We start from the raw sequence: 15248 nt of genomic DNA, 5'->3' as shown, positions 1-15248 counted from the left end.
ACACACCAACTATTAATATGAAGGGTTTGGGAGGAAATCACCACTCAGGCGATGTGATATTTTTGGAATTGAAGAATGCTGTCAGCAGACACAGGTGTCTGGGTTCTAGCCACAGCCCCCCCGTCTCTGGACAGGGGGAAGTAATGCCTTCGTGGTGGCTTGGTGGCCACACGGCATTGCTCTGATGACTCAGGGCAGCCCAGCGAGTCAGAAACAGGCTCTTCTCATTAATTCCTTATCTGTAGAATGGGATAGTAAGCTCCCTTAAACTAGGGGTTTTCTTCTCCCTTTGAGGAACCCCTGAGGAAACACACGTGAAATTGCCTTGTAAAGTGGTAGAAAGCTGTATGAAGGGCAGCTGCTTTTGCTGTTGTGAACACAAAGACCCAGACAGAGGCAAAGAATGGGGGAACTGTGTTTTTCCTTGCGTGTATAACTAAATCACCTGTACCTACTACCTTAAAGGAGCAAATGTGGGTCCCCCCATTCCCTTGTGGTGTTGAGCAAGGTCTGAGAAAGTAATCAGAATGTTTTTGGTTCAAATGAAGACCTCTGTTCTGCTCCGAGCTCTTGTGTGTAGTCCCAAGGCTTAATAGCCGGTATCCTAAAGCATAAAACAAAGATGTCCAGGGCTGGCATTGACGCAGTGTGAATGGCTGGTTGGCTTGTCGAAAGGAAGGTTGTAACTCTGTAATCCGCCTAGTCTGAAATTTGCACGGATCCCGTTTGGCTTAACTCCTATCAGCGGACCGTCTCTTCCTACCCTCATATACTCCCACCCGCCATGTTTGGCTTAAGGAAACACTCACTTGCCTGTCGTGCGTGGACTAAGGACCCTCCTGCCGAATCCGATTCTCGGAGAAAGCAGAAAGGGGCCAGAGGGAAGAGGGACGGAACACGTTGTATTTGTCTTAGGTGCACGCGTGTTATCTTGGCTGGCGAATGCCTTTTCCTCACCTTTTGACATAATCCTCATGGTCCCATTAAAGGACATCTAGCCCTCTCTCTCGGCAACATCTGCCAGCGTTCCGTGGCATTAGGTGACCGGCAGGCAGGTTTTAAGTTCCGAGCAGCAGAGAACAGGCTAAGTATTGGGAAGGAAAGGATCATATGTCTCCTGTTTTTATTTTAAAAAATATCCCCCGTTTTACCGCTGAGTGTTGAGTTGCAGCTGGAAGGAGAGAGGCCGGGGTGGCCGGGAGACGGCCATGCCCCCGAGATTCCTGTCCGACCGCGTGTGGTACCCAGGCCTGGTATTCCAAGGAGACGGAGGAATCTCTTTCCTTGGAAGTCTTCGGGAGCAGATTTTGAGACTCTGTTATTTTTGGAAATTCCGATTTAGCCTTGTTTAGGTGACTCTCGGCTTTCCTTCCATTTCTTGGAGCGGGTAACTTGCGGCCGTACCTTGGGTTCAAGTTCATGAGTGAACGGGAGCGCGCCTCAGCCCCACGCGGACTTTTCGCCAACTGATGGAGCTGGGAAGGGCTGAGGTGGTTGCAGTTGAAGGGCGCCTAGAGCTCGCGAACGGGGAAAACAAGCTGTATTTACTCAGCCTCTTTCCAGCCGAGCTCCTTGCCTAGCAGAGGGCAGCAGCTGGGGGAGGTAAGTGATACGGCTGCTGGAGAGCCTCTGAAATTGCTTTCCTCATCACCGAGAGGGACATGCAATCTCTTCCAGGAAACAGGGCGAGCCCACCGCAGCTGGCCCGGGGAGCTCTCTCTTCTGGTTGGGAGGGCAGCTTTGTGGTGAGCTTTGCATGCTGCTGGGTGAGGCCGGCGGGCAGATGGGTGGCCTGTCCTCCCCTTCGGGTTGATTTCCGAGCTCAGGAGCAGAGTCCAACTTCTAACTCATGGGGTTGGGCGGGGCCTGGGTCTAGTCTGAAAATGCCCAGCAGGTCAGACGACCGCAGGGAAATGGCAGAAGAACTTCCCGGGAGGTGGCTGGTCCTGGGGCTGGTTGTAGATCATGGTTGTCGTGGGGCTGTGCTGTGCATTGGGGGACGTTTAGCAGCATCGCTGGTCTCTAGTCCCTAGATGCTGGGAGTGTCCCACACCATAGTGACAAGCAAAATGTCTCTGAGTGTTTCTAGGTGCCTACTGATGGGGCAAAAATGCCCCAGTTGAGAAGCATGTACTTTTTGGAGAACAATAAACACTGTCCGGCCTGCTAAATTGATCAGTACTGTTTAGGAAGAGTGCAGGTAGGAAGACAGATAACACCATGCGGGGCTCGATCCCAGGACCCTGGGACCAGGTCCCGAGCCGAAGGCAGATGCCTGACAACTGAGCCAACCAGGTGCCCCAGACAACACGTTTTTAACATTTGGATACCAGGGTGTTTTATTAGCTACAAGCTCGTGAAACTACCATCCTTTCTGGATGTCCACATGGTCGAATTACAGCAATTTCCTAGGCTTCAACCTAATCCTGGTCCCTGAAATCAGATTTGCATAAAACTCAATCATGAGGAGCCTCGGGTCATGACCTGTATTGTTTATGAAACACCCTGAGAAGTGCCCTCTGCAAGGAGTTGCCTTATTTGGGGTAGTTAGGTGGGAGGGACGGGGGAAGAGAGTCGGGGAATGGAGCCAGACACACCCAAGAATCTCCGAGAGGAGAATGGGCCGGGATAGTTTTACCCAGTCCCGGCTGCGGGAAAGGAAGATTCCCACCGGGGTCCTTTAATGGAAGGATCATTCTGGAACTGGGGGCCGGAAGGGGAAGGCGCTCGTGAGATGCAAAGGGGCCTGCTGGGGAGAGGCTGGCCTTAGCTGTCTTAGAGCAAGCATGAACTGGAGTCGTCCTGCCCCCCTCTGTAATGTGGGGGCAGGGGTCAAAGCAGTCAGGGATTCACCTTGGGGATTTGGGAACAGCTGAGCTGACTGCATTTTGGAGGAGAGAGGCCGGCCAAGGCTGACTGTGTCTTGGATGATTTCCCTTGGCAGGTTGCTTACCCAGGAACCTGCTCCTCCCACTCGGTGAAAGTTACCGCTCCTTGAGAAGGGCTTGGGCACTTCCTCCTTCCCCTGGTACTGGCCTCTTTGGGTGTTGCCTCCTTTGCTCACATCACTTTTGGCCTAACCATGCCCTGTTCTCTGAATTAGCCCAGCACGATGTGGAGGGACCTAGGGTTACAAAGCCCTGTGATCTCTGGGCCAAGAGGTTTTGCTCGCACGTGGGGGAAAGAGCTGACTGTGTCTGCTTCTGCTTTCCCTTTCCTTAAATAGCTCCTAGTTCAGAGCACTGCATGTAGCGGGCCCTGGAGGCGGGCTTGTCCTGGGGCCGAGTTACTCCATCCGAAGTGGCCTCGCCCAGCCAGGAGCTCATCAGGAGGGTCCGAGAGCCAGCCGGGCAGTGTGGACTCATCATCACCTCCCCTAGGATGGCAATCCCCTCTGTTCAGACTCAACAAATACCTTCATCCATTTGTGTACTTTTTAAGTGGGAGGGAGGAAGCAAAATAAAGAAGAAAGATACTCAGGGTGTTTCCTTCTGACTCCTGTGAGTGGTTCCCTCGCGCCCACCTGGGTTTTGGGTCAGATGTACTGGGTCCCTTTTCAGGAAGCGGAAACTCGAGAAGAGGGTTCATGCCCCCACACCTCCCCAGGTGTGGGTTCGTCAGGAAGTGGAGGAGACCAAAGCTTCAGGGCCCTTCCTTGCACGGCCTCTTTCGAGACCCCGGACCTAATTTGTATTTTATGATTTTGGATATGCTTTGCATTGTAAAAATTGTATGGCTTCAGGTCTTGCAAAATGTGGACCCGCTTCCGTTGGCCTGTGGAATAAAAACCACTGCCCCCAGTAGCCCGGCGTCTCCCCGGTTTTCACTGAGGCCGAATGGGAAAGGCACAAGGCCCCCGAGTGGCACAGGGCTCAGATGGGTGGGTAAAGGGGGAGCAGTAAATGGAATAACTCTGAGTGTGTCCTGACCTCCCCTCGCCCACCCCCGTGAAACCCGTGTCAGCTCCGTAGATGAAGCAGTGAGAGTCCCCCTTTAATCTGGCCTTTCTGCCTTCTTCCTGTGGTAGCATCTGGGGGCGTGGGGGTGGGGTGGGGTGTGGGGTGGTACGGGGTGTGGGGTTGGGGACAGACAGCTGAGTGGGGCACCCGGGAAGTGTGGGGCTCAGGAAGAGGTTTTCCAGGAGGTTTTCCTGGGCTGTGGGAACACGTGGCACACACCCGCTCCCCAGACCCGGAGGAGGCTCCCAGGGACTGGGACGTCGTCCCGCAGGGTGCCCGTTAGAGATCTGTGGTCATCTCCTCTCCGGCTTCCATGCACACGGGGCTGCAGGGCTGCTGGGGGACCAAGGGTCAGACTGGGATGGCTCTGGAGCAATTTTTGATTCCCTCTGCCTGCCTTCCCGGCGCTACCCCTGCTACCCCTCCTCCCTCGTTTGTGAGCGTAATTAGAGTGCCGGCTGCTGGCCCGCTCACAATGGGAGGGAATTCCTCCTCCCACTGCCTTTGTGGGTAGCACTCAGTGGACACTCTATTCTTCTGTGCTTCCTGCCTTGCAAGGACTGACCAGGGTCACTCGCAGGCCTGTTCAACAGCTGCTGGGCCTCACCCTGGCGGCAAACAAGGCCATTCCAGGCCCATCCATCAGTGTGGCCTGACAAGTGTTTGGGGGCCTGCCTGGGTGAAAGATGGGAAGTGAGCGTAGGCGTGGCCCCTTCCTCACCCAAACTCCAAACCCAATTTGTCCAGAGGCCCTGTGTACCCCCGCTCCACTGCAGGGAGCGACAGAACCGGGGTCGAAGAGGCTCTGTCATCCCTGTGTTGTCCTCTGCCTCGTGGCCATGCCTGCTTTTTTGTCTTTTCTACTCACTCATTCAGTATTAATTGATGGCCTGCTCAAGCTGGACCAAAGGCTGCGCTGTCCACCTCTTTATTTAAATAGCTACCATTTGGTGCTGATGGATGTTGAAAAGATTGCTCTGTTCTGGAGAAAAGGAGGGATTTTTTGGAGGGGGGTGGGTCTTACTTCACCCTTCGGGGGTGTCTAAAATCCAGCTCAAGGGTTTGACTTTTTCAATAGGTGACGCCATCTCTTCCTAGGGTTCTACACAGAGAATCGGATTTCAGTCGGCCACTCTGCTCTTGAGAAATCAGCATCAGAAACCCAAACCTTTTGTTTCTTTGCCTTTCAGCCATCACTCCCCCCCGGAGGGTACTAGGGAGCCATGTGCATTCAGGGCAGACATCCCTAGCCCTTATAACTCTCACGTCTGCTGTTAAGAAGCGAGGCGGAGGTGACAGGTAGAGATGAGTTATGGGTGAAGTAACCTTCTTCTTTAAATCTCTGTCTGCCCTGAGAACTAGTTCTGGGGATTTGTGAACTCTGGTGCTAGGACAACTTATGAGGCTGATCTTTAAAGAGAGCTCAGGGAGGGGTCAGTGGGTTAAGCATCTACGTTTGGCTCAGGTCATGATCCTGGGATCCTGGGATCGAGCCCCACATTGGGCTCCCTGCTCTGCGGGGAGTCTGCTGTCTGCTTCCCCCGCTCTCTCTCTCTCAAACAAATACATGAAATCCTTAAAAAAAAAAAAAGCGCAGGGTGGAGGGGTGGCATTGGCGGGGTGGGGATCATGAGTGGGTGTGGTTGTGAACCCATACTGTCTTCTACCCAAGTTTCTCAAGTATCTGTAGAAGCCATTGTGCTACTATCCATATATCTTATGAAACGGTTGCCTAATTTATAAAAGCCTTTGACATTGTGTTTTCTGCATCAAAGAAAATTAAAAGACAATTACAGTCACGTGGCAGTTGAGGACATTATTTGACCTAAAAGGGATTCTCATGGTTAAAAAGTTCACTCCTGTTCTAGGAAATAAAATATGAATGTGCATTCTGTGTGTGTGTCTGTGTGTTTTTAAATCCTGGGAGATAAAATAGAAACCACAGAAGCCGGCTGTGTAGTAAAAACTGCCTAATCCGTCTTTCACGTTGAGATCATTTGCCTTTTAGCAGCGCACACAAGCCCTGTGCGTGGACCCACCCTTATCAGCAAAACAGCTTTTTCGGAGGATCTCTCTCCGAGGCCAGGTTAGTGGGGTAGGACTCTCAAGGACGAAAGGCAGAAGAGGAAAGCGAATCTTCCCGCAGCGACCGGAGTGTAGAGACACCCTCAGATCCCTGGGCATACCTCAGCTCTTTGCCTCCTGGCCGGGTTGCCCTTGTTTCGCTGTGGGTTGTAGATTTTCCTTGTTTTCCCTTTGGTGGGATGGATTGTGGACGTCTGAACACGAGCCTGTTTCTCACCTGGACTCATCCTGCTTTTCTCCTGGGGACATAAGGGGCTTGTTTGAAGGGCCTGACCTGGCATGGATTCTGGGCTAACAGGGGCAGGGGCAAAGGCAACTCTTTGTGCCTGGTTATGCCCAGGCTAAGCAGGATTTTCATTGGACGAGTCAGCACTTTCTGTTGCTGCCAGAACTTTCAGGCTTGATCCAGTATTAGCTGCACTTTGAGGTGGGCTGGAGAGGGAGGGTATATATGCCCGGCTTCCAGAGGGGACAGACTGAACACTGCCTCCTTTGGTTCCTGTATTTGGGAGATCTGCTAAGGAAAACAGAAGCTTGTTAGTCTCCATCTTGGCGATAAGTAGAATATATAACCGGAGACAGTAAAAACCCTTTAGGAAGTTCCCACTTAACACATTTGCTTCTATGATTCTTCACATTTTTTACATCCTGCCCTTGATTTTCTATTTCCTTTCTATGAAATTTTCATGAGTTGGTTCCTTTTGAAGAAAGAAATCTTAAATCACACATAATTATATTTACTCAGACTCTACTTAATGTGTGAACTCATTGGAACCAAAAGGGGACCGCTCTGCTAGGAAATCCCAGATTCAGTCCAAGCCTCCAAATGGGGTATGTCAGGAGCAGAAACCCACTGGGCATGGGGCGTGGTTTACGGATTGCAATGCTGCCCTTGTGAGCTCGGTGGTGGTGCTTGGCTGGCTTAAAAGCAGCATGTCTACTAACTTTTGCAAGGGACAAAGCCAAAATTGGTGACCTGAACTGTAAGGAAACATTCTCAGCTTATCTTTTCTGCCCTCAGAGTCACTGCCTTTGCCCAAACTGTCAACATTCTGCTTTCAGATTAAGTTCAATGAAATATGACAATCTCCAAGCACTTTTTCTCCCCCCCCCCAAAAAAACCCCCAAAAAACAAAAAAACTATCTTGATTCCATGCCTCTCCCCTTTTATTACCCACATAAAGGGCTTTCTGGTTTGTTCTGTTTTGTAACGTGGGGGGAGGGGTAAAAGACTGCCAGGAGGAATTTTGCAAACATAATTGCTTATGTTCAAACTCTTGAACTTCTTTTCAAACTCTAGGACTTTAAAGTTCTTTTAATATTATTATCCACTTGGTTATTAAATTTTGAGGTCAAAACCCATGAATCCCTTACATTGACCTGGCGCTATCTCTTAGACAGAGGCATGGAAAAGACACGCATAGTCCCATCTTTAAGAAACTTACCACCTAGTGGTACAGAGATTTACGAATGAGTCAGCTGGAGAGCAATATCTGATGGACCTTAATTTAGTCTCTAGTCTAGTCCCATGCATGTGAAAAGGGTTCAGTTGCTCAATGCTCAATTCAATTCAATGATCCGTCCAATGCATACAGTGCTAAACTGGGTTTTTCAGACAATAACACAGTTGGACCTCAGAGAATGAGGAGAAGACGTGGGTTGGCAATCATTGGTGCAGTCTGTGCAAGGGGTGGGAGTGTGACCCAGGTCTAGAAGAAAGGTGGAAAGACGCTGAATGACTTAGAACGAGCACACGTTAGATAGATGAGGTAACTAGAGAAAAGGCCCATGGAGGAGATGCCAGCTGACTGAGCCTCTGCCTCCAGCTCAGGTCATGATCTCAGGGTCCTGGAATCGAACCCTGTGTGTGGGTTGGCTGGGGAGCTGTTCCTGCTCAGTGGGGACTCTGCTTCTCCTTCTCCCTCTCACCCTTCCCCACTGCTTGTGCTCTCTCTGTCGCTCAAATAAATAAATAAATAAAATCATCAAAAAAAAAAAAAAAAAAAAAGACCCAAAGAGCCATACCTGGGTTGGACCAAAGGACATGGCTTGAATGAGGACCAGTAAGAGATAGATGAGGTTAATGGTGGTACCAGGGGCTGAAAATCATCTGGCATTGGGACCTGGAGTAAGCCAAGTGGTAAAGCCAGGAGGGAGCTATTGTGGGTCTAGAGGGAGTGGCATGCTTAGAGCTAGTTTCTCAAAATAAAGCCAAATGCCATGCCCTGAATCCAAATGTAACAAGGCAGAGATGTTAAAAAATTGTACAATTGTGGTGAGATATACCAAACATAAAATTTTCCATTTTAATGATATTTTTAGTGCACATTTCAGTAACCTTAACTAGACTCACAATATGCAGTCATTACCGTCACTGTCTCCGGAACTCACTATGTCTTCCCGAACCGAAATTCCATAATCATTAAACAGCATCCTCTCGTTCCCCCTCCGTGAGAGCCTGGCAACCACCATTCTACTTTCTGTTTCTATGAATTTTTACTACTCTAGGTACTTTGTGTAAGTAGAACGATACGGTGTTTGTCTTTTTGTGACTGGCTTATTTTACTTAACATAATGTCCTCTGGTCCATTCACTCTATAGCATGAGTCAGAATTTCTTTCCTTTGTAAAGCTGAATAATTGTCCACTGTATGTATATATCGCATCTTGTTTATCCATTGGTCTGTGAATGGACACTCGGGTTGCTTCCACTTCTTGGCTATGGTGACTAATGCTGCTGTCACATGAGAGTATAAATATCTCTTTGAGACCCTTCCTTCAGTTCTTTTAGATACATACCCACAAGTAAAATTGCTGGATCATATGGTAATTCTGTTTTCAGTTTTTTGAGGGATCACTATACTGTTTTCCATAGTGGCTACACCATTTTATAGTCCCACCAATATTATAAAGGGTTTCAACTTCTCTAGATCCTTGCTAAGACTTGTTATTTTCCGTTTTTATTTTTTTAAATTTAAATTCTGTTTTATAGTAGCCTTCCTACTGACTATAAGTTCCTATCTCATTGTGGTTTATTTATTTATTTATTTATTTTAAAAAGATTTTATTTATTTATTTAACAGACAGGGATCACAAGTAGGCAGAGAGGCAGGCAGAGGGAGAGGAGGAAGCAGGCTCCTTGCTGAGCAGAGAGCCCAATGTGGGGCTCAATCCCAGGACCCTGGGATCATGACCTGAGCCGAAGGCAGCGGCTTCAACCCACTGAGCCACCCCAGAGCCCCTCATTGTGGTTTAGATTTGCGTTTCCCCAATGGCTAGTAATATTAAAGATCTTTGTATATGCGTATTGGCCGTTTGTGTATTTTCTTTGGAGAAACATGTATGCAAGTCCTTTGTCCATTTTTGAATTGTTTTTTTTTTGTTGTTGTTGTTATTGTTAAGTCCTCAGAGTTCTTTATATATTCCGGAAACTAGGCCTGTATCAGATATGTGATTTTCAAGTATTTCCCTCCATTCTGAGATTTGCCTTTTCATTCTATTGAGTGTCCTTTGCAAAATGCAAATATGCAATTGTTTTGTCTGTTTTTTGTTGCCTATGTTTTTGGTGTCACCTTTAAGAAATCATTGCCAAATCCAATGTCATGAAGATTTTTTCAACTCTTTTTTCATCTAAGAATTTGGTACTTTTAAATTTTACATTTAAGTGTTTGATCCATTTTGGGTTAATTTTGTATCTGGTGTAAAGAAAGGGCCCAATTTTATTTTTTGCATGTCAATATCCAGTTTTGCCAGCACCAACACCAGTGATTATTTTTGCCCTCCTGAATGGTCTCGGCACCCTTGCAGAAAATCATTCGAGCATATATGGAAAGCTTTATTTCTGGGCTCTCTATTCTATTCTACTGGTTTATCTATCTGTCTTTATGCCAGTACCACAGTGTCTTGATTTCGTAGCTTTGTAATACGTTTTGAAATCCGGATTTGTGAGACCTCCTACTCTGTTCTTTTTATTCAAGATTGTTTTGACCACTCAGGATCCCTTGAGATTCTGTATGAATTTTAGGATGAATTTTAGTTCTGCTTAAAGAAAATAGGATTTGACAGGGATTACATTGAATCTATAGATTGCTTTGGGGAATATTGGTACCTTAGGAGTAATAAGTCTTAGAATTCACGAACACAGGATGTTTTTCCATATATTTGTGTCTTATATCTTTTGACAACATTTTGTGCAAGTCTTTTACCTCCTCCATTACTTTTTTCTTTTTTTCCTTAAGTAGTTCATTCTTTTTGACTTTATAGTAAATAGAATTGTTTTCTTAATCAAAGTGGACAGTTGGGACTTCCATGATGAAACTTATGCCTCTGTTCCACGGACTCTTTCCCAGAGGCCAGCTGATACTAATTAGGATGAGAGCTTAGGCCACCCAGAGGGTCACCTTTGCCCTGGGATGTGGCTGCCGGTCTGAATCTGCAGAAGGAGAGAGTCCGGCTGATTTAAAGTAGACCTGAGGTTGCTCAAGGTCTGAGCCTCCCAGACACATTCTCTAAGACGCTTTATCCAGAGGACAAGTTCGAATAACTTTCTTTCAAATCCCACTTAGAACAAAGGGAAGAGACATTTAGCAGCTGCTGGGAGGCGATTCAGTTTTTAGAGTTTGACTCCAGCAAAAATCCCAAGAGGTAAAGGGTCTGTCCTCAGTTGTGCCATTTTCTCATGCTAATGCCGCTTTGACCTTTCTCTTCTATTATCTTATTTCCCTGTTATCCTGTCATCTCCCTGCCTCACTCCTTTTTCTGACGTTCCCTTTCCTGGGCCTTCCAAAACAAAATGTACCTACCCCACTGTGATTCCCTGAGGTCCTCCTTGGGCAAAAGCCAGCTCTTCCTGGAAAATGAACTCTGGCAAAGCAAGAACCCAAGTCTGCAGTTTTACAAGGTGACACGACTTCATCTGAGCAAAGGGACGGGGATCAGTCTAATCCTGGTGACTTCAGGAGCCCAAAGATGGGGAGGGAAAGTGATGACCTGAATCTGATCCGACAGCAGACAGAGAAGAGGGGGAGAGATGACTTGTAGGCAATGTGACATGCTGGTAAGAGCTGCCCCGGAGGCTGACCTCAGCCCTGCCCTTGAGTGGGCTGTCACAAGGTCTCAGGGAGCCTGGCGCTGTAATTGATATTGGTCTCTCAATGACCCATTACTAACCCTAGATCTTCCTGAAAGCTTGATGTCGGTAGGGGTTTGCCCTTGGACCATGTACTTGCAGGACCTTCACGTGCTTCGAGGGAAGTATGTTCATGAAACTTGAGCAGCGAGGACGTTGTGTTTAGAAGTCAGTGCAGACTAAAAAGTAGAGGGCTCCCAATGGCTTGGACCATTGGAGTATGAGCCAGTGTAGAAACCACATCCTCGGGCCTTTGTCACCAGTCACCTGTGTGACCACTGTGGTTGGGTAACAGGCCCCCACGTCCAGACCTCCCGACGACTCCCTCCTTCTCTGGAGACCACGAAGGCCAAGGCTGCACATTTCCTTACGGTGGGAGGTGGGTCTTGGCAGAGAGCAGGACTGGGAATTCTGTTTTGTGTCCAGCCGCTCCACAGAGCTGTCCGCAATGTGAATTTGATACAGTCACAAACATTTCACAGCGAAAGGCACGTTTTATCTCCCTTTCCAGAACCTTTGAGAGAGCCAAGCTTGGGGGCTTGCCAAACAGGCTCTAGTTCTTATGTCTGATCTAATGTGAGCAGTGTTGGTTGCCATCCACCTACTGAACCCCACGTCCGGAGCTCTGGGTGCAAAATGGAGAAGATTGTAGTGGGAGAAGCTAGAGGAGAAAGACGGTGCCAATGGGACCTCAGGCCACGGGCAGTGGGCTAAATACACAAACAGAGTTAGGTAGACCAGAAGACAAAAAAAAAAAAAATAACCACAAAGACTGAAAACAAAGGCAAACACTTCTTTCCTTCTTCCTTCCTCCCATGTACCTAATTTGCATTGGTGGAGGCTGAAGATTGATTACTGTTTTGGGGCCTCTGATTATAAACCCATATGTGTAGAGATTCAGCTGGAAGATTAGGACCTTCTTTGTTGAACCAACGAAGTCTCATGTTATTAAATCTTCCCCCTTCACTTGCCACCTGTTCCTCTCCTTCCCTGGCCCTGAGACCTTGAGCCCGGTTCCGCTTTGATCTTTGTTGCCTGATAATTCCTGTTTCATCAGGGATAGAACTTGTTCTGAAAATTAAGGTTTTGAAGGTAGGGTTCCTGGGCCGCCTCTCTTTGGGTAGAGCAGGGAGTCCTGAAGATTTCCATAATCACCCCTTCCCTGTGCCTTCCCTGCACTTACTCTCCCTAGCATGCATCAGACGCCTTTCGTGTATAGCCTTATGCTATAAGGGCTCTCTGGACAGGATGAGTCTCTCGTCTCCAACCAGACTGTCGTATTGAGTGGAACGAGCTCTAAGTCTACTTCTGGGAAGCTCTAGAATTCTTCGATTCTACATCAGTGCTCTGACAGAATCTTGGAAGCTTCATCTTTATGGGTGCCCATGCCCCACAATGGCCCAGCAGGCCTTTAGTCCGTGTTTCTGATGACCATCTTCTAGGGACATTCTGAGGGATGGTCTTCGAAGTTTTCATGTCAAGCACTGGGATGCTCAATGACATTCCTCTCCAGATTCAAGTACAGAGGCAGACGCCACAGTAACCAATGCCTCCTCCAAAGACCATCATAATAGGAGAGCCCAACTGCCACTTCTTAACTGTGAAGCCATGATAATAGGCCTGATAGATTTTCCTTGCAGTTTCGAGAGGATGTGGTATCTTTCACTTCCTGTCCCAAACTGCTCGGCATTGTTATGCCATGCCACAGCTGCTTTGTATCAAGGCATGGCTAAATTCCAGCTGGGGAGGGAGGGGTGAGGTTTGGTGTGTCTCGGCCGTGGGGCAACTTCCATAGCGATGACACCTGCTCACTGCGTGTTCACCGTCATGGACCATGCGTGGTCCCTGATCATGTGCTGCTTTCATAGATAAAAGGTGGGAATGAGGAGCTAAAGGCTATGTGGAGGGGCAGGGGAGAAAAAGGTCAGAGATCTCCACCGTGTGCCCCCGGTCCTTCATATATACCTGCAGTATCACACCTCACTTGTGTCGTGGGCTGACTTGAAGATAGGTTGTCATTGACCTCGCTGTGGAATAACGGGCTGTTGATGAAGCTAAAGAACTTGGGGACAGACCCTACCAAGTCAGTGCTCCCCTTTCCCTGAGTGCACGTTTTCCCCTGACACTTTACTGAATTCCTGTATGAGTTCTAGCAGTTTTGGAGTGGAGTCTTTTGGGTTTTCCACATAAAGTATCATATCATCTGCAAAGAGTGAGAGTTTCACTTCTTTGCTGATTCGGATGCCTTTTTTTTCGTTTTGTTGTCTGATTGCCGAGGCTAGGACTTCTAGTACTATGTTGAATAGCAGTAGGGAAAGTGGACAGCCCTGCCGTGTTCCTGACCTTAGGGGAAAAGCTCTCACTTTTTCCCCACTAAAAATGATATTTGCTGTAGGTTTTTCTTAGATGGCTTTGATAATATTGAGGTATGTACCCTCTATCCCTACACTGTAAAGAGTTTTGATCAGGAAAGGATGCTGTACTTTGTCAAATGCTTTTCAGCATCTATTGAGAGTATCATATGGTTCTTGTTCCTTCTTTTATTAATGTATTGTATTGCATTTATTGATTTGCGGATGTTGAACCAACCTTGCAGCCTAGGAATAAACCTCACTTGGTCATGGCGAATAATCCTTTAGTGTACTGTTGGATCCTGTTGGCTAGTATTTTGGTGAGAATTTTTCAGGATGTTTTCAGGATTTTCTCTTTGTCACTGAGACTTGTAAGTTTTACTATTAGATGACAGGGTGTGGATCTATTTTTACTGATTTTGAGGGGGGTTCTCTGTGCCTCCTGAACTTTGATGCTTGTTCCCTTCATCAACTTAAGGAAATTCTCTGCTATAATTTGCTCCAATATGCCTTCTGCACCCCTCTTTCTTTTTTCTTCTTCTGGAATCCCAGTTATTCTATATTATTTTGTTTTATGGTATCATTTATCTCTCGAATTCTCCCCTCGTGGTCCAGTAGTTGTTTGTCTCTCTTTTTCTCAGCTTTTTTATTCTCCATTATTTGGTCTTCTATATCACTAATTCTCTCTTCTGCCTCATTTATCCTAGCAGTAAGAACTTCCATTTTTGATTGTACCTCATTAATAGCTTTTTAAATTTCAACTTGGTCAGATTTTATTTCTTTTATTTCTCCAGAAAGGGATTCTCTAGTATCTTCCATGCTTTTTTCAAGCCCAGCTAGCACCTTGATAATTGTCATTCTGAACTCTAAATCTGATATATTACCAATGTCTGTATTGATTAGGTCTCTAGCTGTCGGTACTGCCTCTTGTTCTTTTTTTTGAGGTGACTTTTTCTGCCTTGTCATTTTATCCAGATAAGAATATATGAACCAGAGAATAAAATACTAAAAGGGTAGTAACGACCCAAGAAAAATATACACTAGCCAAATTGGAAGAGACCTGAAACTGGGGGGAGAAGAAAGGGGGAAATACACACACACACACACACACACACACACACACACACATAGAGATATATATTTTAGACTGGTGAGCCACACACTTGATTTGGGGTGTATTTTGGTCAGTTAGAAGAGACTGCCTCCCAAAATTTTAAAGAAAGAAAAACTTACATATATACAAAAATAATGGTAAACACAATGAAGGGATGGAACATGGCTGTAAAAATGAAAATTAAAAAATATTCTAAAAAAGGAACTGATAAGAAATTGGTTGAAAAAGAGAAAAAAAAAGAGGAAAGAATGTGATCAGGCTGGAGACTAGAATAAAGCCAAGTACTAAATTTAGGGTTTATTTGATCTATTAGAAGAAACTGTGTTCCAAAATTTTAAAGAAAGAAAAACCTATATGTATACAAAATATAAGGTTAAATACAATGAAGGGATAGATTATGACTATAACAATGAAAATTTAAAGTGACTTTTAAAAATAGGTATTCATAAGATAAAATAGTTTTAAAAAAGGTTAAAATAGGAAAGAGGAAAAATTTTAAAAAATGGAATAAGAAAAAAAATAAAAAAAAATTTAACTTTGAAAGACTAAAGACTCATGGGAAAAGAGCCATGAATTTTATGTGCTGTATTACCATTGTTGTGAAGTTTTGCA

General features: G+C 46.5%; 1 long non-coding RNA gene across 1 annotated transcript in view; it reads left to right on the top strand.

Annotated features, from left to right (window-relative positions):
• The first annotated feature begins 12957 nt into the window (after positions 1–12957).
• LOC116589176 overlaps positions 12958–15248 on the top strand; it is a 146941-nt gene continuing 144650 nt past the window's right edge. Inside the window, exon 1 of the long non-coding RNA XR_004285226.1 lies at positions 12958–13046. This is a non-coding gene — a long non-coding RNA (uncharacterized LOC116589176). The remainder of the gene's footprint in view (positions 13047–15248) is intronic.

Source organism: Mustela erminea, chromosome 4, assembly GCF_009829155.1.
Source record: "Mustela erminea isolate mMusErm1 chromosome 4, mMusErm1.Pri, whole genome shotgun sequence".
NCBI classification, from domain to species: Eukaryota; Metazoa; Chordata; class Mammalia; order Carnivora; family Mustelidae; genus Mustela; species Mustela erminea.
This window is presented reverse-complemented; position numbering and strand designations above follow the sequence as displayed.